The 20177-nt window shown below is 34.3% G+C and overlaps 1 pseudogene; it reads left to right on the top strand.

Moving 5' to 3' along the window:
* The first annotated feature begins 303 nt into the window (after positions 1–303).
* On the top strand, positions 304–403 carry LOC122124818 (annotated as a pseudogene).
* Positions 404–20177: the final 19774 nt, after the last annotated feature.

Below are 20177 nucleotides of genomic sequence, written 5' to 3'. Positions count from 1 at the left end.
ACAAAGCTAACTCAGTTGATAAATAAGTACTTGAAAAGCCATCACCTTTGGACTTAGCTGTAAAGGTTTCAAAGTATGATCAAATTTAAAATGAAAATGACAAAATAGTTATTGACAAAAAATTGCAAATGTGAACAATCGACCATACAATAAAAGTTTTTTCCACTATGCACAGAATTTTAGAGAAATAAGATCAATAGCATTTTTAGGAACAATAAGGATTCCTTGTTACAAATAGGCAACCATGGATATATGCCTGTATAAATATTGTATCATTACGTACTTAAATTTAGAGGATACTACATGCTTCAGCAGCAGGTCTACCCAAATTACAACAATACAGAGATTAAAATGGTACTTGCACAAGGATGGTATGAAAATTTGTGAAGTATTCCATATTTTTCATTCTTCAAATGCAAGAAATGAAAAACAGTTATTAAAAAGTTGATTACAAAAATACAAGTGTAACAATACATGTAATTCATAGAATTAAAGGTTAGTTTGACATCAGTATATTAAATCTTCACCTTAGAAAGGCCCTTACATAGCATAAACTTTATAAAACTTGAAATTAGATAACATTTTCATTTTATCCCAAAGAAATAAAATTTAAACCATGGTCATAGGGGGTTCCCGGAAGATGGTGGAGGAGAAGCTGTAGGCTAAACAAGCTCTCGCATAGAAAGCAGTTTTAGAGTTCCAGTGAACAGTCCTAAGCCAGAGAATCACACCAAGTGTGCCATCACTATACACAGAGTTAGGACAGAGAGGGAAAATCCAGGCAAGGAGACAGATCTGAGCACTTGCCAGCAGCCTCGGTAGCAGCGTTGGCCATAGCCGCCATCCTGTAACACAGAGAATGCAGGACAAAGGAGCCAGACACGGTGGACAAGCAGATTCTACTCAACACCAGCAAGAACTGACAAGGAGCAGACATCTTCATCTTGCAGTTCGCAGACCAGAGACCACCCAGGAACCAAGACTCGGCGGGAGTAGAAGCCAAATGTCCTCACTCCTTCTCAGAGAGCAGAGGAGAGAAGGCCACCCCTCACCCCCAACTACCGGACATCTCCATCTTGGGTACTGACAAAGCTCGGTGGAGCTGCTAGCTCCAACTAAGGCCTTGGAAGAAAACTAGAGTCATTTAGCAGGTCACAAGAACCTAAACTGACCTGCCAGAGAGCTCCACCCAGGGAAAAATCACCCAGCTCAGGTGCAAGCCCCAAGAGTGGCTTTCTTCACTGGGTAATCAGAGCCAGAGTCTGCCCCTCCCTTTAGCAGCCTTGACAATCAATTGAAATTCAGTAAACATAAACCTGGGGAGTGGCTCCAGGCTGGGCTCTCTGAGTTTCTCACAAGCTACCTCCTGGGAAAAGCTACTGTTTGCTGAAAGGCCTCAACTCTACCCAGAACCTAGCCTCATCACAGCATCTCCAAACTTGAAGAAAAAGCCATCTCCCTCTTTTGTGTTAATCAAAGCAGATCTCCTTCCCATTGAACTAACCTGAGTGGAGGATCACAAAATCCTGGGTAAAGTAGAACATTTTTCTGCCTGTTCAAACAAACTGACTTAAGAAACCAACCAAGCCATAGGAAAATCTAACACCACAAGCAGACCAGAGACTCCAACAAGAGGCTGGTTACAGACACAAGGGAGATACAGGATTTTTCCCACCACTCCCAAAAAAATTAAAGAACTATTTTTTTTTTGTACATTTTATTAAAAAATTTTTTTTCTAAAACGTTTTTCTTTTAATTTTTACCTTTTTTGAAAAAAAAGTTTCCTAGTAACTATTTTCCCCTCTTATAATTTTTATTTCAGTGGTATATGTGTGTGTGCGTTATTCTTTTTTTCTTAATTTTTTTTTGTTTTTTTATTTTGCTCTATTGAACTTCTGATCTTTATTCTTTCTTTCTTATTCTTTTCACCTTTACTTCTCTTTTGTTCTTTTTTATGTGACTTAATTGTTTTTCTGCACATTCTCAGATATACACATAGTCGATTATTAGACCTTATCCTCCATGTGTACACACTTAATCCACAAATTTATTACTCAGTTCAAAACCTCTTAGACTTAAATTCCTTAATAGCATTACTACCTATTTATACCTATGTAATATTTTAAGTATTTTTATTTTTAAGTTTTTCACATCTCCTTTATATCCCTCCCCTTCTGCATTATATGCACGTTCTTCTCTGAATATTTTGTTTTCGATTCTGCATAATATTTTTAATTTTTACTTTTCTATTTTTTCTGGTCTCTTTTTCCCCCTTTCTCTTTTCTTTTTTCTCTCTCTACTTTCATCCTATCCAACCTATTTCCTGCTTTGAGATTAAGACTTAGTTAAGTTAAATCTCCCTGTGCCTTCCCACATCTCTCTATTCCTATTTTTTACCCACATCTCTCCCTCAACCTAATAATTTCTGGTTTGCCAAATTTGGATTTGCAGTTTGTAGCCCATTAATATATAGTTGTTTGACGTTGAATAGATGTTCTATTGAACTATATTGTATCTGCAGACTATTGACTGGGCAAATATAGACTTTGGTTGATGCTTGCCTTAAGATAGTGTTCAAGCAAAAAACTGGTGTTATTTTCATCCCAAATAGGCAGAGTAAGCAGGAAAAACAAAAGAAAAATGTCAAGTCCGGGTATCTCAACTCCCACTCATAATAATCAGGGGACAGAACAGATAATGAATAATCCAGAGGAGAGTTCCCAAATAGCTCTACAAACACTGCTGGCAAACATAATAAATGAAAAGATTGAAAACATACAAAGGAATCTGTATGAGCATGATAGGGAGAGAAGGAAGCAAACAAAAGATCAATGGAGGCAAACAAAAGGTCAATACAGGAAAAGTTTGAAAACCTACAAAGGACTGTGTATGAGCATGATAGGGAGAGAGAGGAGGCAAACCAAAGGTTTATAAAGGAATATCCTGAGCGTGAGGAAGCTACTCAAAAACTGATACAGGATTTGCGTGAACAGCTTGAGAATACTCAAAGAGAAAGGCAGGAATGGCATGAGCAGGTTGAGAACACTCAAAGAGAACTACAGGAATGGCGTGAACGTGAGGAAGCTAAGCGAAGAGTAATACAGGAATTGAGAGAGCAGGATGAGGATACACAATGATCACTAAAGGTATTCATGGAATCTAGTAACAAACAGCTGAAGTAATTAAGGGAGACCACAAAGAGAATGCTGAATGGAACCCAACAGAAGAAATGGGAATCTAAGCAAACCATAACTAAACAACTAATTTACTTGAGAATAAACACTGAACACCAAATTAAGGAAGTAAAGAAGTTTATACAAGATCTAAAACAAAGCTTCAATAAAGCATTTGAAGCCATCAAAGCTGTCCAATTAGAAGGAAAAGAAATTTTAAAAAAGTGGAAACTCTTGACGGCAGGTTAGACCATGTAGAAGATCGAAACTCGGGGATTGAAGACAGCCTAAATATTATAGAGAAAGAACATACAACCATCCAAGTCAAGTCTATGAAATATGACAGATCTATCCAACAGTTGGAAGACAGCATCAGAAGGCCTAATCTAAGGATAATGGGTGTAGAGGAGCACCTAGAAACAGAAGAAGTAAATCGTCTAGGAAATTGGTTTAACAGAATCCTAGCAGAGAACTTCCCAAACATGGAAAAAGATAGGCCTATTCAGATACAAGAAGCTTTTAGAACTCCAAATAGACCAGACAGGAACAGGACATCCCACCGTCACATTATAATCCGCACAGGATGAATTCAGACCAAGGAAAAGATGCTTAAACATTTGAAGGAGAAAAGATTAATCACCTAAAAAAGCAAACCAATTAAAATCACCTCAGATTTCTCAGCAGAGATAATCAAAGCAAGAAGATCCTGGAATGATGTATGCCATGCCTTAAAAACAAACAGCAATCAACCAAGAATACTGTACCCAGCTAAACTCTCCTTCATAACTGAAGGCCAAATAAAAACCTTCCATAGCAAAGAAAAATTGAAACAATACATCTCCACCAAACCAGCCCTACAAAAGATTCTTAAAGACGTCCTACACATAGAAACCCAACAAGACCACAATAATGGCCAATAAAATGCACCCAAACTGAGAATCCAAGAACATAGGAAGAACCCAGTTTTTGTAGCCCCCAAGAAGGTAGATAACATGACAGGAGCTCCCAAATTCCTCTCAGTCCTATCTCTCAACATTAACATACATAATTATCCAATTAAGCGACATGGACTGTACAGTAGGATTAAAAACAAGATCCTTCTATCTGATGTCTTCAGGAGTCACATCTTGCCAGTAAATACAAACACATTTTAAGTGTTAAAAGCTGGAACAAAATCTACCAAGCAAACGGCCCCCATAAACAGTCGGGAGTTGCAATCCTAATATCAGATAAAATAGTCTTCAAATTAAAATTCGTGAGAAGAGATAAAGAAGGTCGCTACATAATAATTAAGGGATTTCTCCTTCAGGAGGATATTACAATTTTAAATATCTATTCGCCAAACAACGGAGCACCAAAATTTATACAAGAAACATTCCTTTCCCTCAAATCCCACAGAGATCCAAAGACATTAATTGTTGGGGATTTTAATACACCACTCTCCCCTCTAAATAGATCAACTCGGAAAAAACCCAATAGAGAAACGCAGATGTAAACAACTGTATAGATCAAGTAGATTTAACAGACATCTACGGAATATTTCACTCAGCAGCATCACAATACAAGTTTTTCTCAGAAGCACATGGAACATTTTCTAAAGTAGACCACATTTATGCCACAATGCAAACTTGTCAAAATTGAGAAACATTGAAGTTATACCTTGCATTCTCTCTGACCACAAGGGAATAAAATTAGAACTCAACACCAAAAGCCACCAAATAAACTCCTGTAACACATGGAGCCTGAACAACACACTGCTGAATCATGAGTGGGTCATGGAAGAGATTAGAAAGGAAATTCAAATGTTCATGCAATTCAACAAAAATGAGCACACAAATAACCAGCTCCTCTGGGACAAGCAAAAGCAGTACTCAGAGGCAAGTTTATAGCTCTGAGATCCTATATCAACAAATTGGAGAGATCTGAAACCAACAATTTAATGAGACATCTGAACCTCCTTGATAAAGAGCAGCAAGATATACCCCAATATAATAGATGGAAAGAAATAATTATTTTAATTAATTCATTTTAATTAAAATTAAATCAGAATTAAATGAATTAGAATCCAATAAAACTATAGAAAGAATCAACAAAACAAAGAATTGGTTCTTGGAAAAAATTAACAAAATTGACAGGCCCTTAGCAAATCTTATCACAAAAAGAAGAGAACACACCCAAATAAATAAACTCAGAGATGAGAATGGAAACATCACCACAGAAACAACCAAGATTCAGAATATTATAACGGAATAATTTGCAAAACTTTATGCTAATAAGTTTGAGAACTTGGCAGAAATGGACTTTTTCCTAGCAAATATTGACGTGCCAATACTAAACCAAGATGAGTTAAACCATCTTAACTGGAGCTTATCAAGCATTGAAATAGAAACAGCAATAAGAGACCTCTCACCTAAGAAAAGTCCAGGTCCAGATGGTTTACAGCAGAATTCTACAAGGCCTTTAAACGCAGAGCTCACACCAATACTACTCCAACTCTTCAATGAAATTGAAAGAGAAAGTTCACTACCGAACACATTCTATGAAGCCATCATCCCCCTCATCCCAAAACCAGGCAGGGACTCATCAAAGAAAGAGAACTATAGACCCATTTTTTTTTGATGAACATTGATGCAAAACTTCTCAACAAAATTATGGCCAATCGTCTTCAACAATGCATCCAGAAAATCATTCAACATGATCAAACAGGATTCATTTCAGGGATGCAAATCAATTAATATAATTCCTCACATCAAGAGAAGCAAGCATAAGAACCACATGGTTATCTCAATATATGCAGAAAAAGCATTTGACAAGATCCATCACCCCTTTATAATGAAGGTTCTGGAAAAATTAGGAATCCATGGAACATTCCTCAATAGAATAAAGGTTATATATGACAAACATACAGCCAGCATTATACTTAATGGTGAAAAACTAAAGTCATTTCCTCTTAACTCAGGAACAAGACAAGGATGTCGACTATCGCCAATTCTCTCAATCTTGTATTAGAATCCCTATCTACAGCAATAAGACAGGATGCAAACATAAAGGTGATCCAAATAGGGAAAAAAGAAATAAAACTCTCCCTCTTTGCAGACGACATGATCTTGTATTTAAAGAATCCCATAGACTCCACTCCCAAATTACTCAAGTTGATTCAAAACTTTGGCAAAGTAGCGGGGTATAAAATTAACCCCCAAAAATCAATGGTTTTTCTGTATGGCAACAATAAGTAAAGTGTTGGTGAAATTAGGAAAGCAACTCCATTTGTAATAGCCCCACAAAAAATAAAATACCTTGGAATTGACTTAACCAAAAAGTGAAGGACCTTTATGATCAAAACTGTAAAAACTTGACAAAGGATATCAAAACAGAACATAGAAAATGACACAAACTCCCATGCTCCTGGATTGGAAAAATCAACATCGTGAAAATGGCAATACTTCCCAAGGCTATCTATAAATTCAATGCAATACCTATCAAAATTCCAAACTCAGTCTTCAAGAAAATAGAAGAGGCAATTCAAAAATTCATATGGAATAATAAAAGACCCCAAATAGCACAAACACCCCTCAATTGAAAGAAAACTGCTGGAGGAATACAAATACCAAATTTCAAACTCTACTATAAAGCCATAGTAATCAAAACAGCATGGTACTGACACAAGAACAGATCTCTGGACCAATGGAATAGAATTGAAATCCCAGAAATGAACCTACAGACCTATAGCCATCTAAACTTCAATAAGGGAGCTAAAACAATAGTATGGAAGAAAGACAGCCTTTTCAGTAAATGGTGCTAGCAAAATTGGTTAACTAAATTTAGAAAACTAAAGCTAGATCCTTATATGTCACTCTGCACCAGAAGCAACTCCAAATGGATCAAAGACCTCAGAGTCAAAGCAGACACTCTGAAAACATTACAGTATGGAATAGGAGAAAACCTAGGTCTCCTTGGTGCAGTCTGAAATTTTCTTAATAGAGACCCAGAAACACAACAATCAAAGAATGTTTGGACAAATGGGATTGCATGAAGTTGCAGAGCTTCTGCATGGCAAAGGACATAGCTAGCAAGATCAATAGAAAGCCCACAGATTGGGAGAAAATCTTCACTAGCCATACAAGGGACAAGGGTCTCATATCTAAAATATATTGGAACTCAAAAACTCAACCCCCCAACAACAAATCCTCAAAGAAACAACTGCCCAATAAATAAGTGGGCTAAAGACTTAAACAGAAACTTCTCTGAAGAAGAAAGAAGGATTGCCAACAGACACATGAAGAAATGCTCAACCTCCCTAGCAATAAAAGAAATGAAAATCAAAACAACATTCAGATACCACCTCACTCCAATTAGAATGGCAAAAATCAAGAACTCTAAAAACAACAGATGCTGGAGGGGATGTTGTTGGGAGTGTAAACTTGTTCAAACCCGTTAGAAAGCAGTATGGAGGTTCCTCAAAAGACTCCACATAGAGCTCCCCAATGACCCAGCAATCCCACTTTTGGGCATTTACCCAAATGTTTACAAACAAGACCACACTAAATCTACCAGCCCAACTATGTTTATTGCAGCATTGTTTATTATAACTAACTTATGGAACCAACCCAGATGCTCCTCAATAGATGAATGGATTAAGAAAATGTGGTATATATATATATACAATGGAATTCTATGCCTCCATCAGAAAGAATGACATTGCCCCGTTTGTTAGGAAATGGAAACACTTGGAAAAAATTATATTAAATGAAGTAAGCCAAGCCCAAAGAAACATAGGTCCCATGGTTTCGCTTATTTGCAATATCTAGTATATGTCTGAGTCAAGCAGAAAAGGTCAGATAAGGTGATGTTCGGGAAATGAACCCTAATATATGTATTCAAATGTTTTTTTTTCTTTCTTGCGATTGTTTCTAACGCATTTATGAGATTATTTGTTTGTTGCTTTATATGTCCCTCCCCCACAGTATAACCCCTGCTTTCACTGTATTTGATGTCGTTATAATTTGAGGAGGGGAAGGGGAAAAAAAGTCGTTTAAATAAGGATACAGATGGACCCGTTTCAACAATGAGAAGTACTAGTTGTTATGTCGAAAATGAACTTTACAACTTTGGTGCAGAGGGGGGCGGGGGTGGCGGCGAAGATTGGGTGGGGCGGAGGAGGAAGGATGGGAAGGGATGGGAAGGTATATAAAAATGTTTTTTCTTTCATGTGGTTGTTTCTATCACATTCATAAAATTATTTGTTTGTTTCTTTGTATGTCCCTACCCCACGGTCTAACCCCTGCTTTCAGTGTATTAGATGTTGGGATAATTTGTGAAGGGGAAGGGAAAAAACAAATCATTTAAATAGGGATACAGGTGGACCCTTGCAACAACGATATGTACAAGTTATTTTGTTGAAAAATGAACTTTACAATTTTGGCCTGGTGGAGGGGAGGAGGGGGTAGTGGGTAGGGGGAGAATAGGCGGAGGTGAGGGGTTGGGGGTGAAAGATGGGAAGGGATGGGAAGGGGAAACAAAGGAGGAGGCAACAATTCTTGATAAGAAATGTACTCATTATATTGCCCATGTAATTGTAACTCTTTTGTATGGTATTTTCACAATTAAAAAAATTGTAATTGTTAAAAAAATAAAAAAAGAAAGAAAAGAAAAAAGAAATAAAATAATATAAGGACCTAGGAAAAAGGAATCTTAAACTTTTTCTATATGGAATGTAATCTGAAAGGACACATTTATTAATGAAGGTATATATTATATAACAATGTAGACTTCAAAGTATTATATCTAGAAGACAATGAAATAGATTATGGAGTTTATACAAACATAGATACTTTTTGTAGACAAGCACCAGGAATATCTTTAGTTTCTATACTATTCATTTCAACCGATAAGTTAAAATTAAAAAAATCACAAGCTCTGCAGAAATCATTATAGATGCATACAAACAACTCTTGAATACATGTTGACATCAAAGTCAGGCAATTCACGTGGAAGAATACTATGGAATCCATGAATTTTTAAATTAAGATATTGCTGTTGCTTTGTATATGAAAATATTTTATAGGAACACAAAGTATGGACTGGCACTTTTGAAATTTAAGAAACTTAACCAAACCATTTCTACATAGGAGAACAATATGTACAGCCATCCACAACTTCAAAGAGGTAGTGATACATACTTATCCTTTTGGCAATATCAAATGCAGTTTATTCCAAGTTGTTCTTCAGACCTGGTTTGATATAATGGTTCAACAGAAGGAGATAGAGCATATCTTCGCTATTTCTATTCCCAGCAGCAATATGCAAGGTTGTCAAGAGGCCTTTAGTTTGGGGATTGGTATCTGCATCATGATGAAGTAAGAACGAATCCATTCTGGTGTTATTCCACATATAAGCACTGTGCAGGGGTGCCAAGCCATTCAGAGTTATTGCATGAATATCTGCCTTGAGCTACCAACTCATGGACAATGTCTAAATGTCCACTCTTGGCTTCCCGATGAAGAGGGGTATACTTACCTCATCCCTAGTATACATATGAGTGCACTTTTTGGAAAGTAGTCTCGGCACTGTAGTAAGGCGATTAATTTCGGCATACCAAAGAAGAAATTTGCATGGATTCTTCTCCGTTATTTTATTGCAATTGATACCATTCCTCACGTTTTCACCTCGTTCCTTGTCTTCATCAGAATTGCCTAACCAGAGACTTTGAGTACCAGTGGGAATGAGATGCCCATGTATTTCCCCAATAGTTCACGTTTGTTGAAATGGTCAGAAAAGTCCAGTTAATTTTCTGCATATGTTTTTTCACCATGATTTATTTTCTCTTTTTCCATTTTTACTATACTAAATTATTCTAACTGGAGAGTAGTGAATTGATAGAGAGCAGAGGAAAGATTTTCCTCCGTATTCAAATGCATAGACTGAAAATGAGGACCAGTGGTGTCTTCATGTGCAGCTTATTCTAGGAAGGAGAAAATAGGAAACAATGCCTTCTACGTAAAATATTTGGGAAATACCATGATATAGTTTAAGAGAACTTACTATACAATATATGAACTTTAAGAGCATTCTAATAGATGCATTATTTATTGGTACCCAACATTAGAAAAAAATGTATAATACAGTAGTAAAATAGAAGTCCTTTGCATGACTATTTAAATTCCTTGTTTTTTTAAAGACACTTGTTTTCATCTAAAAAAGTAATCCTATCTATTGTCTTCAAGTAATTTTGATGATTGAAGATGCTTAATGAGAAGTCAAAGTGTATTAGTATTCCTTTGATACCAATTAAATTTCATTTTTCTTCTTGGAGAATATAATGATCAAAGCAATATTTCAGAATCAGCAAGCAAGAGTTCAGCATCATGCTTCCAGTGCAAGTGGATCACCAGTAAATGATCCTCGATACCATTTTCCACAAAGTTTTTTCATAGATACAATCTGTCTGCCTTCTCTAGCTGCTTTCCTATCCTGGACCTTTTCTTTCATTGTGCAGGAAAAGTGTGATTCAACTGATTTCAGTCATATTTGTTCCTAGAATTATCAAGGATTTAGATTCTTTTTTTTAAATTAGTTGTGGAGCCTGAACTCTGGGCTTCGGCACCGTCCTTGAGTTCTTCAAATCAAGGCAAGCGCTCTACCACTTGAGCCACAGAATCACTTCTGTGGTTCTGTTTATGTGGTGCTGATTTGGGAAATGGTAGAGCAGAAAGTGAAATGATGCAACCAAATATATAAAAGCAAAATAAATTAGGACAATTATGGAGCAACCATATTGTCTATGAAAATCATGAAAGAGAGAGAAGAAGAGAGATACAGATGTGCAATGACCTAGCTAACCACAAAATCAATGTTTCTGATCTATATACAGAGCAAACAAATTTATTTTTTATTTGTTAAAAGAGATGGAAATAGAATTTATGTATTTACTTGAAATTAGTACATACATTTTTAGTCGCCTACATAAAGAGACATAGCTTTGACCAAATTACAGGCAAGAATCTTAATCCTTGGGCTGGGAAGTTGGCTAAGTGGTAGAGTGATTTCCTTGTAGCTTACTACACTGTGGACACTACTTTCCAAAAAGGCCACTCATATGAATACTAGGGATGAGGATGAGTATAGCCCTCTTCATCGGGAAGCCTAGAGTGGACACTTAGACATTGTCCATGAGTTAGTAGCTCAAGGCAGATATTCATGCAATAAATCTGAATGGCTGGACACCCCTGCACAGTGCTTATATGGGAAACATATTGCAGCTCACACACACACACACACACACACACACACACACACACACACATCATCAGATTTCTTCTTAAGTATTTTTTGTGTATGGTCTTAAGAAGAAATTTACATTACTAACTTAAATTTCTGACAGAACAATATACTCACTGTAAATCTTGCTTCTATACTCTCAGTATTAAATTGCTACCTAAGTATGTGCAATAGATAAGTATAAGAAAAAGTAGGAGCCACACTAGTGTCTCATGTCTTTATTCCTAGCTAATCAGATAGACGAAATCTGATGTTTGTGGTTTGAAACCAGACCAAGAAAAATAGTCCATTAGATTCTGGTTTGAAAGTAACCAGCAAAAGCTAGAAATGAAGCTGTGTTATAAGCAATAAAATGCTAGCCTTGAGAAAACTAAAACAAAAAATCACAAATTCTGGGACAGAGCTAGACCCTGAGTTCAAGCTCTAGTATTAGTATTTAACTAATGAAGGAATGAATTAGTTAATTACCTAAAATAAAATAAGTGGTCACATGTGGAGGGGCAGGTAAAATGTAACAACCCTGGTGACTGGAATATGTATTATTTTGTAATAAGGCAAATTATCATTTGTCCTAATCACTAATATTTTATTTGAAATTTTTTGTACAAAAACCCCTGAATTTGGCATGTGTATATATGTGTACATGTGCACACATGTGTGTTTAAGTGTGTGTGTGTGTGTGTGTGTGTGTGTGCTGTTGCAATGTTGCTTGCCAATTTGAACAGGATGAGGCTGAAAAGAGCTGTGTTGCAATGCTTTTAATTTATCAGTGTTCTGTCCTGTCATTTCAGTGGAACCACCCTTCTGTACATTTTATTTGTTAATAACATCATCATAATCAAAGCATTTACAACATTAAGTTAGATAAAAGAGATAATTTTCAGCGCTTAGTATATATTAGTTAAAAAGATACACATATAATTGGGTAGTAAGTTATTACTGTAAGAAGATTGTCAGTTCAAAATATGTATTTGACCTCTTAAATTGCTTATATTTTTAAGAAATACTCATGGAGTGATTTTGACCAACTTGAACAAATAGGTATTACTCTCTGGTTATTTCTGTGAAACGCAAGGTGGATAAAATCTTTCTGGATTTCTGTTGATAATAACTTTCTTTGTAATATCGTATCTATTCACACTAAGATAATAAACCCTGTATTTTTAAGATTTGTATATCCCATCATATTGACTGAAAATCAGTATTGTGGCTATTCTTGTTAGATATATATTTCAAAAAAAAACAAACAAAAACATGTGTCACCTCCAGATTGTGGATGCATTTGAAGTTTGTACATACAAAGGTTTCTTCATTAATAGTTCTTTTGTGGGAGTAACTATCACAACTTTAACAAATAAGGCTTTTAGAATATCTTTTCCAATATAAATAACATCCAAGATCTAGTCTTGCAATTTCTGAAAACCATTTAAATATTTTACTATTATTTTAGTTCATTGACTGTACAGCTAAAGACATTTCTGAAATAAATATTGTTAAGATCTGAAAATGTAAGTGGGTATATAGGCTTTTTATGCATCATTTTAGGAAAAGACAGTTTTTATGAAACTAAAAGAAACAGAATAAAAGAATGTAAGTGAATTGGGTAACCTAATTATTAGTATAATTTTGTTTTCAATTAGCACAGTCCTTTGAATGTAGATGATGCAATTAAATTGTTTTTTGTCTCACTGTGCTTCAGTTATTTTTAGATTATTTGCAGTTATAAGAATGAATTTGTAGTTTAAATAAAGGTGTTTTAAAATGATTAGGATTAATCTTGTGTTTTGTATTCTACTCCCATGTAAATGAGTTATTATCAAGTGTTAATAGTTTATAATTGAATCTTCAGTATCATAAGAAATTTTGAAAAAATTTGGTAGTGTTGATGTCTTTTTTTCGGGGGAATCCGGTAGTGGGGCCTGAACTCTGGGCACTGTCCCTCAGCTCTTCAGCTCAATTCTACCGCTCTACCACTTGAGACACAGCGTCACTTCCAGCTTTTTTCTTTTTGCTTATGTGGTTTTGAGGAATCGAACACAGGGCCTCATGCATGAAAGGCAAGCGCTCTACCACTAAGCCACCTTCCCAGCCCTTCATGTCTTTTTAAACCAATAGTATTCACAAAATGGAGAGTCTTTAATTCATACTTAGGCCTTGGTGTCTATTATTTTTAACCTCTCATTCCTAATATTAATGATAGGTTAGAGTGCATTTTTGGTTATAGCAAAGATAAAATATTTATCTAGGGTCAAAGGTGATTTTTATATTTGTCTTGCTTTAATAGCATTTTAAAGTAGTACCTTTCTCTCAAAATGTTGGGTATAAAAAGCAATCAAAATACTTCTAATGGTAAACAACTTAGTTGAGCTACAATGTGGAAAAGATTGGTCCATAAGACCTGCTGTCTGTTTCCATCAGGAATTATGGAGGTTATTTTCAGTAAGACAGTGTTAAACAGAGATAGGGTCCCCATGCAGTTCAGTGTTTAGTGAAGGGTTAAAATATGATTTCTACTATTTTGAGCTAGAAATCAAGAATGTTATACTTTAGCAGTTCTTTTCACCAGGGAGGTATGCATTGATTATGAACTTTGAGTACTCATATTACAGTTCCTTATTTTCTAACAAAGATAAAGTGAAATATTATGAGGGTACACAATAATTCTGGGAAAATTTCCTAGAATTTGTAGACTAAGTGCTGGAATTTTAGTCATAAAATAGAATGAGGTTAATTGATACAGTGGGAGATGAACCTCAGCCTAACACTTACCATGTGTGCAATGTTGTACTAGTAATTCCAACTTTGAAGACTACAATATCATCAACTGAGAATTAAAAATGTAAGGAGCTCCATTTTATGGAATTATTGTGAGGATTAAATTATAAACCATAGGTAAAGTACTTGGAAAAACAATCAATTAACGTTCGGCACATTCTACCTGTTATGTTATCATGTGATGAAATCTAGCATTTTTACTGTGATATTATATGTGCAATGTGATGTATTGATATTCATTGCATTGGTCACTTTTCTGTCACTATGAGGAAAATAGCTGCAAAGAAAATTTCTGAGGTGGAAACTATTATATTGACTCATGGTTTAAGAGAACGCAGTTTAAGATCCTATGTCTCCATTGTTTTTAATCATGTGTTTATTATCTTAACTAGTTGTACACCGGAATTTCCATTCAATAAATGAATTTTTTAAGTATAATGGATCTTTATATAACTTTTCCTACCCTTCCAAACCTCACCCCACTTTAATTTTTTCTAGTTTCATATTATTTCCATTGAATATAATGTCTTCACTGTTACTCCATAACTCTCTTTATTCCTTCCATTTGACTTCCCCTCACATCTTCCAAGTGATAGTTTTCTGGTATTCATTTTTTTGGATTAAAATTCAATTTTATAAGAAATTACACCTTTTAAATATTGCTCTGAAAAATGAAAGCTTTGGTTAATACGTTGTTTAACTTGCATAAAATTCTGGCTTCCCAATACGCAACAGAACATGGGTCCTTTGTGTGTCTGGCTCTGACTTCGTTTACTTAAGATATTTTTAGATCTATCCATTTCTTTGCAAATAATGGATAGGTCCAATAAAATTGTGTATATATGACACAATTTCTCCAATCATCCTTCCGCCAAAGGGCAACATGGCTGTTTCCATAACTTGGCTATGGTGAATAGTGCACTAATGAAGATGGTTGTGAAAGTGATTTTACTGTAACCTTTTGGAAGAATTCATCACTATCTTTCTGGGAGCAATCCTCTAGCCAGTTTTCCAGAATAAGCACATCCTTCCCTTCATCTCCATCACAACGTATTGCAAGTCCTCAAAAACAAACTACCCCATACAAGTCTCAATAAGCTAAAACCACACTGTGCCCATATTCTTTCAATACATTTTTAATAATTACATAAATTTAGTGATAACCTTCTATGTACTTTCTTAATGTGGGAATGAGAGACATAAAAACAGAGTAAAAGTAAGAAATATGCATTTTAATTAGCTATTATCATATTTAAAATCTTTTTCAGCTCTATTCATAGCCTCACTTACTATTATTTTAATTTTTATTTGATTACTTCATCTATCTCCTAAATTATAACAAGTGAATTAAATACAGACAAGAGAAGGAGAAAAGTAAAGTGTCCTAAGTCAAGTTTCTTTTTAATCCATCTAATAGTTTGGACCAAAAGTCGGTGAAAATGGGAAAAAAATAAAATAGAAAATAGAGCATTGTATATACCTGTTACAATGTAAGGGTATTTTAATAGTAATATGATAATTAGTTCCCAAAGAAATAAGAGAAAGAATAGCTAAACTCTAAAGGGAAAAAATGAAGAGAGAAAAGAAGCAAAGTAAAACTTTTATCAATAACAAACACAAGAGTTTGGAACTGGAAAGGTAGTGAGAATATTCTAAGTAACAATAAAAATTGCTAGCATGGATAGAATATGAATCACATTTTATCATATATAATTTTGATAAAACATACTAGGAATGAAAGTTTCAAAGTCATGATTTAAAACACTATTTGGATTACAACTAGGCAGTATAGCTCAGTGGTAAAACATTGGCCTAGCATGTGTGAAGCAATGGTGTGACCTCCCAAAAATTACAAAGTACACACAAAGTACACACACACAATAACCACATAAACACACACATACACACCACATACACATATTTGGAATAAAGATGTTATCATATTAAATGGAGGAAATTATCACAAATAGTAAAAGTATGTTATATGAAATCATAATATTGCTCATACTATTTAAAAGTTTAGTACAAATAAAATAATCAAAATATACTTGTATTTTAATAGCTTAAGTAAATTGAAAATTAATAGAAGAAATGAGAACCTTTGCAAATAAGTTTAAATAATAAACATTTTGAAATATGTGTCCTTTTATTTTGAAAAAAGATTGTTACTGGTGTTTTAACTCAAGATTTAGAATATGATAGCGAGGTGCTGTATATAACACTAGCGATGACTATATCTCTAATCATTTCACTCTGAATAGTTTTATAATAAGGTCACAGAGTTTCTCAGTATCTCCCAAATTACAAACTCTATTTACACTTCCCACCATAGCTAGAAAATGGATGCCACAAATCACCATGCCGAGCTCAAACTTTTTTTTAATTCAAGTAAAAATATTTCCAAAAAGTGACCAAGTAATGAAGCCTTTCTTAATAAAGTATGTGCTTCTTGAAAATAGAGTAAGTATTTTTTACCTGGACAAATATGTTTATAAGTATAAGAAAATAAATTTTTTTAACATCATTAACCATATAAAATTTAAGAAAACAATTTTAAAATAGTCACATATTAAATATTATAAAAGCAAAATATATGTGTCTGAATAATTTACATGTGTAAAAATAATGCAAAAATAAACTAATTCTACAACTCTGAAAAAAATGAATTATCCTAAAGAAACAAATGAAAACATTTAAGCACAAAATTTGAACTTTAGAAAATAAAATGAAGTGTACTCTTTAGTTGACTTAATTAAGTGTAAACCCTCTGTATATCAATTTTATAATAAAAATGCATGAACAAAGAAAGCAAAAGTACCCATTGATCAGTAGCAACAGCAAAAGCATCAGTAGTTCTTGTTTTGTGTGTACAAAAATATCGATGGATGATAAGCTCTACATAGGAGAATGATTTGTATAATACTGCGATCATTTTAGCAAGTAAGATTTCAAGTCTTCAAAAGGTCAAAGAGAATTGTATATGATCCAACCATTACACTTCTATGTATGTATTAAAGAGAAGTAAAAAATTTGTTTGAACAGGGAATGTAGTTCATTGACAGTGCACTTGAGTAGTATGTGTGAGACTCTGGAAATAATCCCTAAAAACAAATTTGAAAAGACACACTATAGAGGATGTATGCTGTACAAATTCCTGTAAGTGAATTTTATATCTATTTTAATGTCTGTTCTAAAATTTACAGCATTTCTATTTGAAGAAATGCAAGTTTGTGAAAATTAGGCTTGGAAAACCTATTATTGTACAATTTACTTCCAAAGAACTAAAATGCATACAATAAAAGATTATATATTGCATGTGAATTTCATTTCTGTTTTTTGAAACACAATAGCAATGACATATAGCTCCTACATGGTCCATCATTCTTTCCCCTCTCACTCTCCTCTGTTGTACAGCTCAAGTTGTTATCATTCAGATTTATTATGTTACAGCATTATCTAAATCTTAACTTATTCCTAAATTAATTTTAGTTGTTTCAAGTATTCTCTAAAGACATTTCTCTATATATTATATCTGGGGTCATGTGTTTTTACAAGGTACCAAATATGAGTGACTATCAAACATCTAGATATCTCTGTAGAATATTGGTCCACCTGCTCAATTAACTCGTATGTAAATTCAAGGAATACAGGTCAGTGAGAACAATCTTGTAAAATGGAGTAGCTTCAGCCTTCATAGTAGCTTTGAATCTTATTACCATGTTTAGTAGTGAAGACAAAATAGTTCTACTATAGCCTTGGAGCAAACCAGCCTTGGACTAATTTTTTTAATTGTTTTGAAATTACAAAGAATTGATACCATTAAGAAAATGATTTTTTTTGGAAATCAATTAAAAATGTTTATTACTTATTATAACTCAAATAACAAACAAGAGTATTTTTATACAATCATTACAAATATCATTTTATTACTATAGTAAAATAGAATAAAAGACCAGTCCCAATATATTATCATTATTCTTAATTCCTAATTATTACCTAAATATCTTAAACAAACTAAATAGTCATGTCTTTAACATAAACGTAAATATTCTATACTTTTTACTTAACATTTTCCAGGGGCATGTATTCATGTTTCTAAGAAATGTTCACAGCAGTTAAAAGGTGCTTTTGTGAAATTAATGTGATATATTTTGTTGTTGTTTACAAGGCCTGGGCATTACCCCTGAGCCTTTTTATGCTCAAAGCCAGCATTCTACAACTTGAGGCACAGAGGTAATTCTTGTTTTTAGTGGTTAATTGGAGATAAGAATCTAACAAGTACTTTTTTTTAGGGGGGAGTCCAGTCGTTGGGCCTGGGCGCTGTCCCTCAGCTCTTCAGCTCAAGGATAGTGCTCGACCACTTGAGCCTCAGAGCAACTTCCAGCTTTTTTCTTTTTGCTTATGTGGTGCTGAGGAAGCGAATCCAGGGCCTCATGCATGCAAGGCAAGCGCTCTACAACTAAGCCACCTTCCCACCCCCTAACTAGTACTTTCCTGTCTGGGCTAGTTTCGAACACAATTCTAAGATCTCATTACCCAGAACAGCTTAAATTATAGGCGTGAGTCACTGGCGCTTGGTTGGATATATTTTTTAATTTTAATTATGTTTTAAGATTTTTGTGTGTAGTGATGGGGAGAGAGGAAGTTAATTCATACTGGTTAGGAATTTGCAATACTTCCAAAATCTATTCCATAATTTGATATAAGCATGTAGTCAATCTACCTGTTATGGTTTAGTTTTTTTTTTGTTTCTTTATTTGTGTAAATTTTTAATATGGATGCACGCACAGTGGTAACATTAAAAATATTAATCCAGATTTTGTGGGCATTTATATTTCTCTTGGGAAAACTAATGAGCTCCAACAAAATATCCATAAGGAGCCTTTCAATTCCAATATCACAGTTTGTCTTATAATGCTTTAAATTCTACACACTCTAAAGTGGACATAGGGTCATATTGTGGAACTTTTCTCCTCAGAGAGTGAGTACTATCCTATTGCTTAACATGGACAATGTACCTTCATACATAGACTGGGCATGTGCAAAGAAGAAGTGGTATTTGAACAATTTTCTTAGCAGTTTTTACAGATGAAATGGAAATAGAGCAACTATGAGCTCAAAAGGAATGTCCAAAGAAGACAAGGACACAAAGTAGAATGTGACAAGAAATGCTGAAGTATAATTTCAAATAATGTGCCCAGGTGTGAGGGTGTGTTCAAAGTACAGATTCAGACAATGTACTTGAATATCTTGGGGAAAAACTGCTTCAACCTATTTTGGGATAATTGTACAAGTACAAGCCCCTAACTCTGATTCTAATCAGCCACAACATCATCAACTAAGGTCTATTTTCCAACTGCAAAGTGAGAAAAAAAGGGCTCATCACAGTTAGTGTTCAGGTTGAAGCAATGGCAATCACATAACTTTTCTATAATTCTTCAATTGTTTTGAAGAATTAAAATAGGAAAAAGCCAAGTAATTATTTTGCATGTACCTAAATTAAGTGGGATGTATTCTATTGGCCTCATTTTAACTTGAAAGTTATAGGTTATGTCTTTTAATACTCTATCTTGGAACAATGATCTGCTGTCAGTCATTTTCTTCTCTTCCCCTTCTTTTGCCCTTCCACTTATATAATTGTTATTTAAAGAGACATACTTAAGCTTGCATTTCTAAATTCTTCAAAATTATCTGAACTACTTTATACTTCTGGCAGCCTCCTTTATCTTTCACAAGGGAAATATTTTTGACACTACCAGTTTTGTCCTCTATGATATTGGATATCTTCCTGCCTAATTCAGTGCAAGATATACATGAGACTCATCCAGATATTTCAAAACTCGTACCATCATAAAATCCTATCCTTACTTAGAAATCATGCTTTTAGAATGTCTGGGGAAATGGCATCTCTCATTTTTGATTTTTCGCTTTTGGTTTTTTTTTTTTTTTTTG

The sequence above is a fragment of the Dipodomys spectabilis genome, unplaced genomic scaffold, assembly GCF_019054845.1.
Source record: "Dipodomys spectabilis isolate Male_0828 unplaced genomic scaffold, ASM1905484v1 ptg000248l, whole genome shotgun sequence".
In the NCBI taxonomy this organism is placed as follows: Eukaryota; Metazoa; Chordata; class Mammalia; order Rodentia; family Heteromyidae; genus Dipodomys; species Dipodomys spectabilis.
The sequence above is the reverse complement of the archived record's forward strand: the minus strand, read 5'-3'. Positions and strand labels throughout refer to the sequence as shown.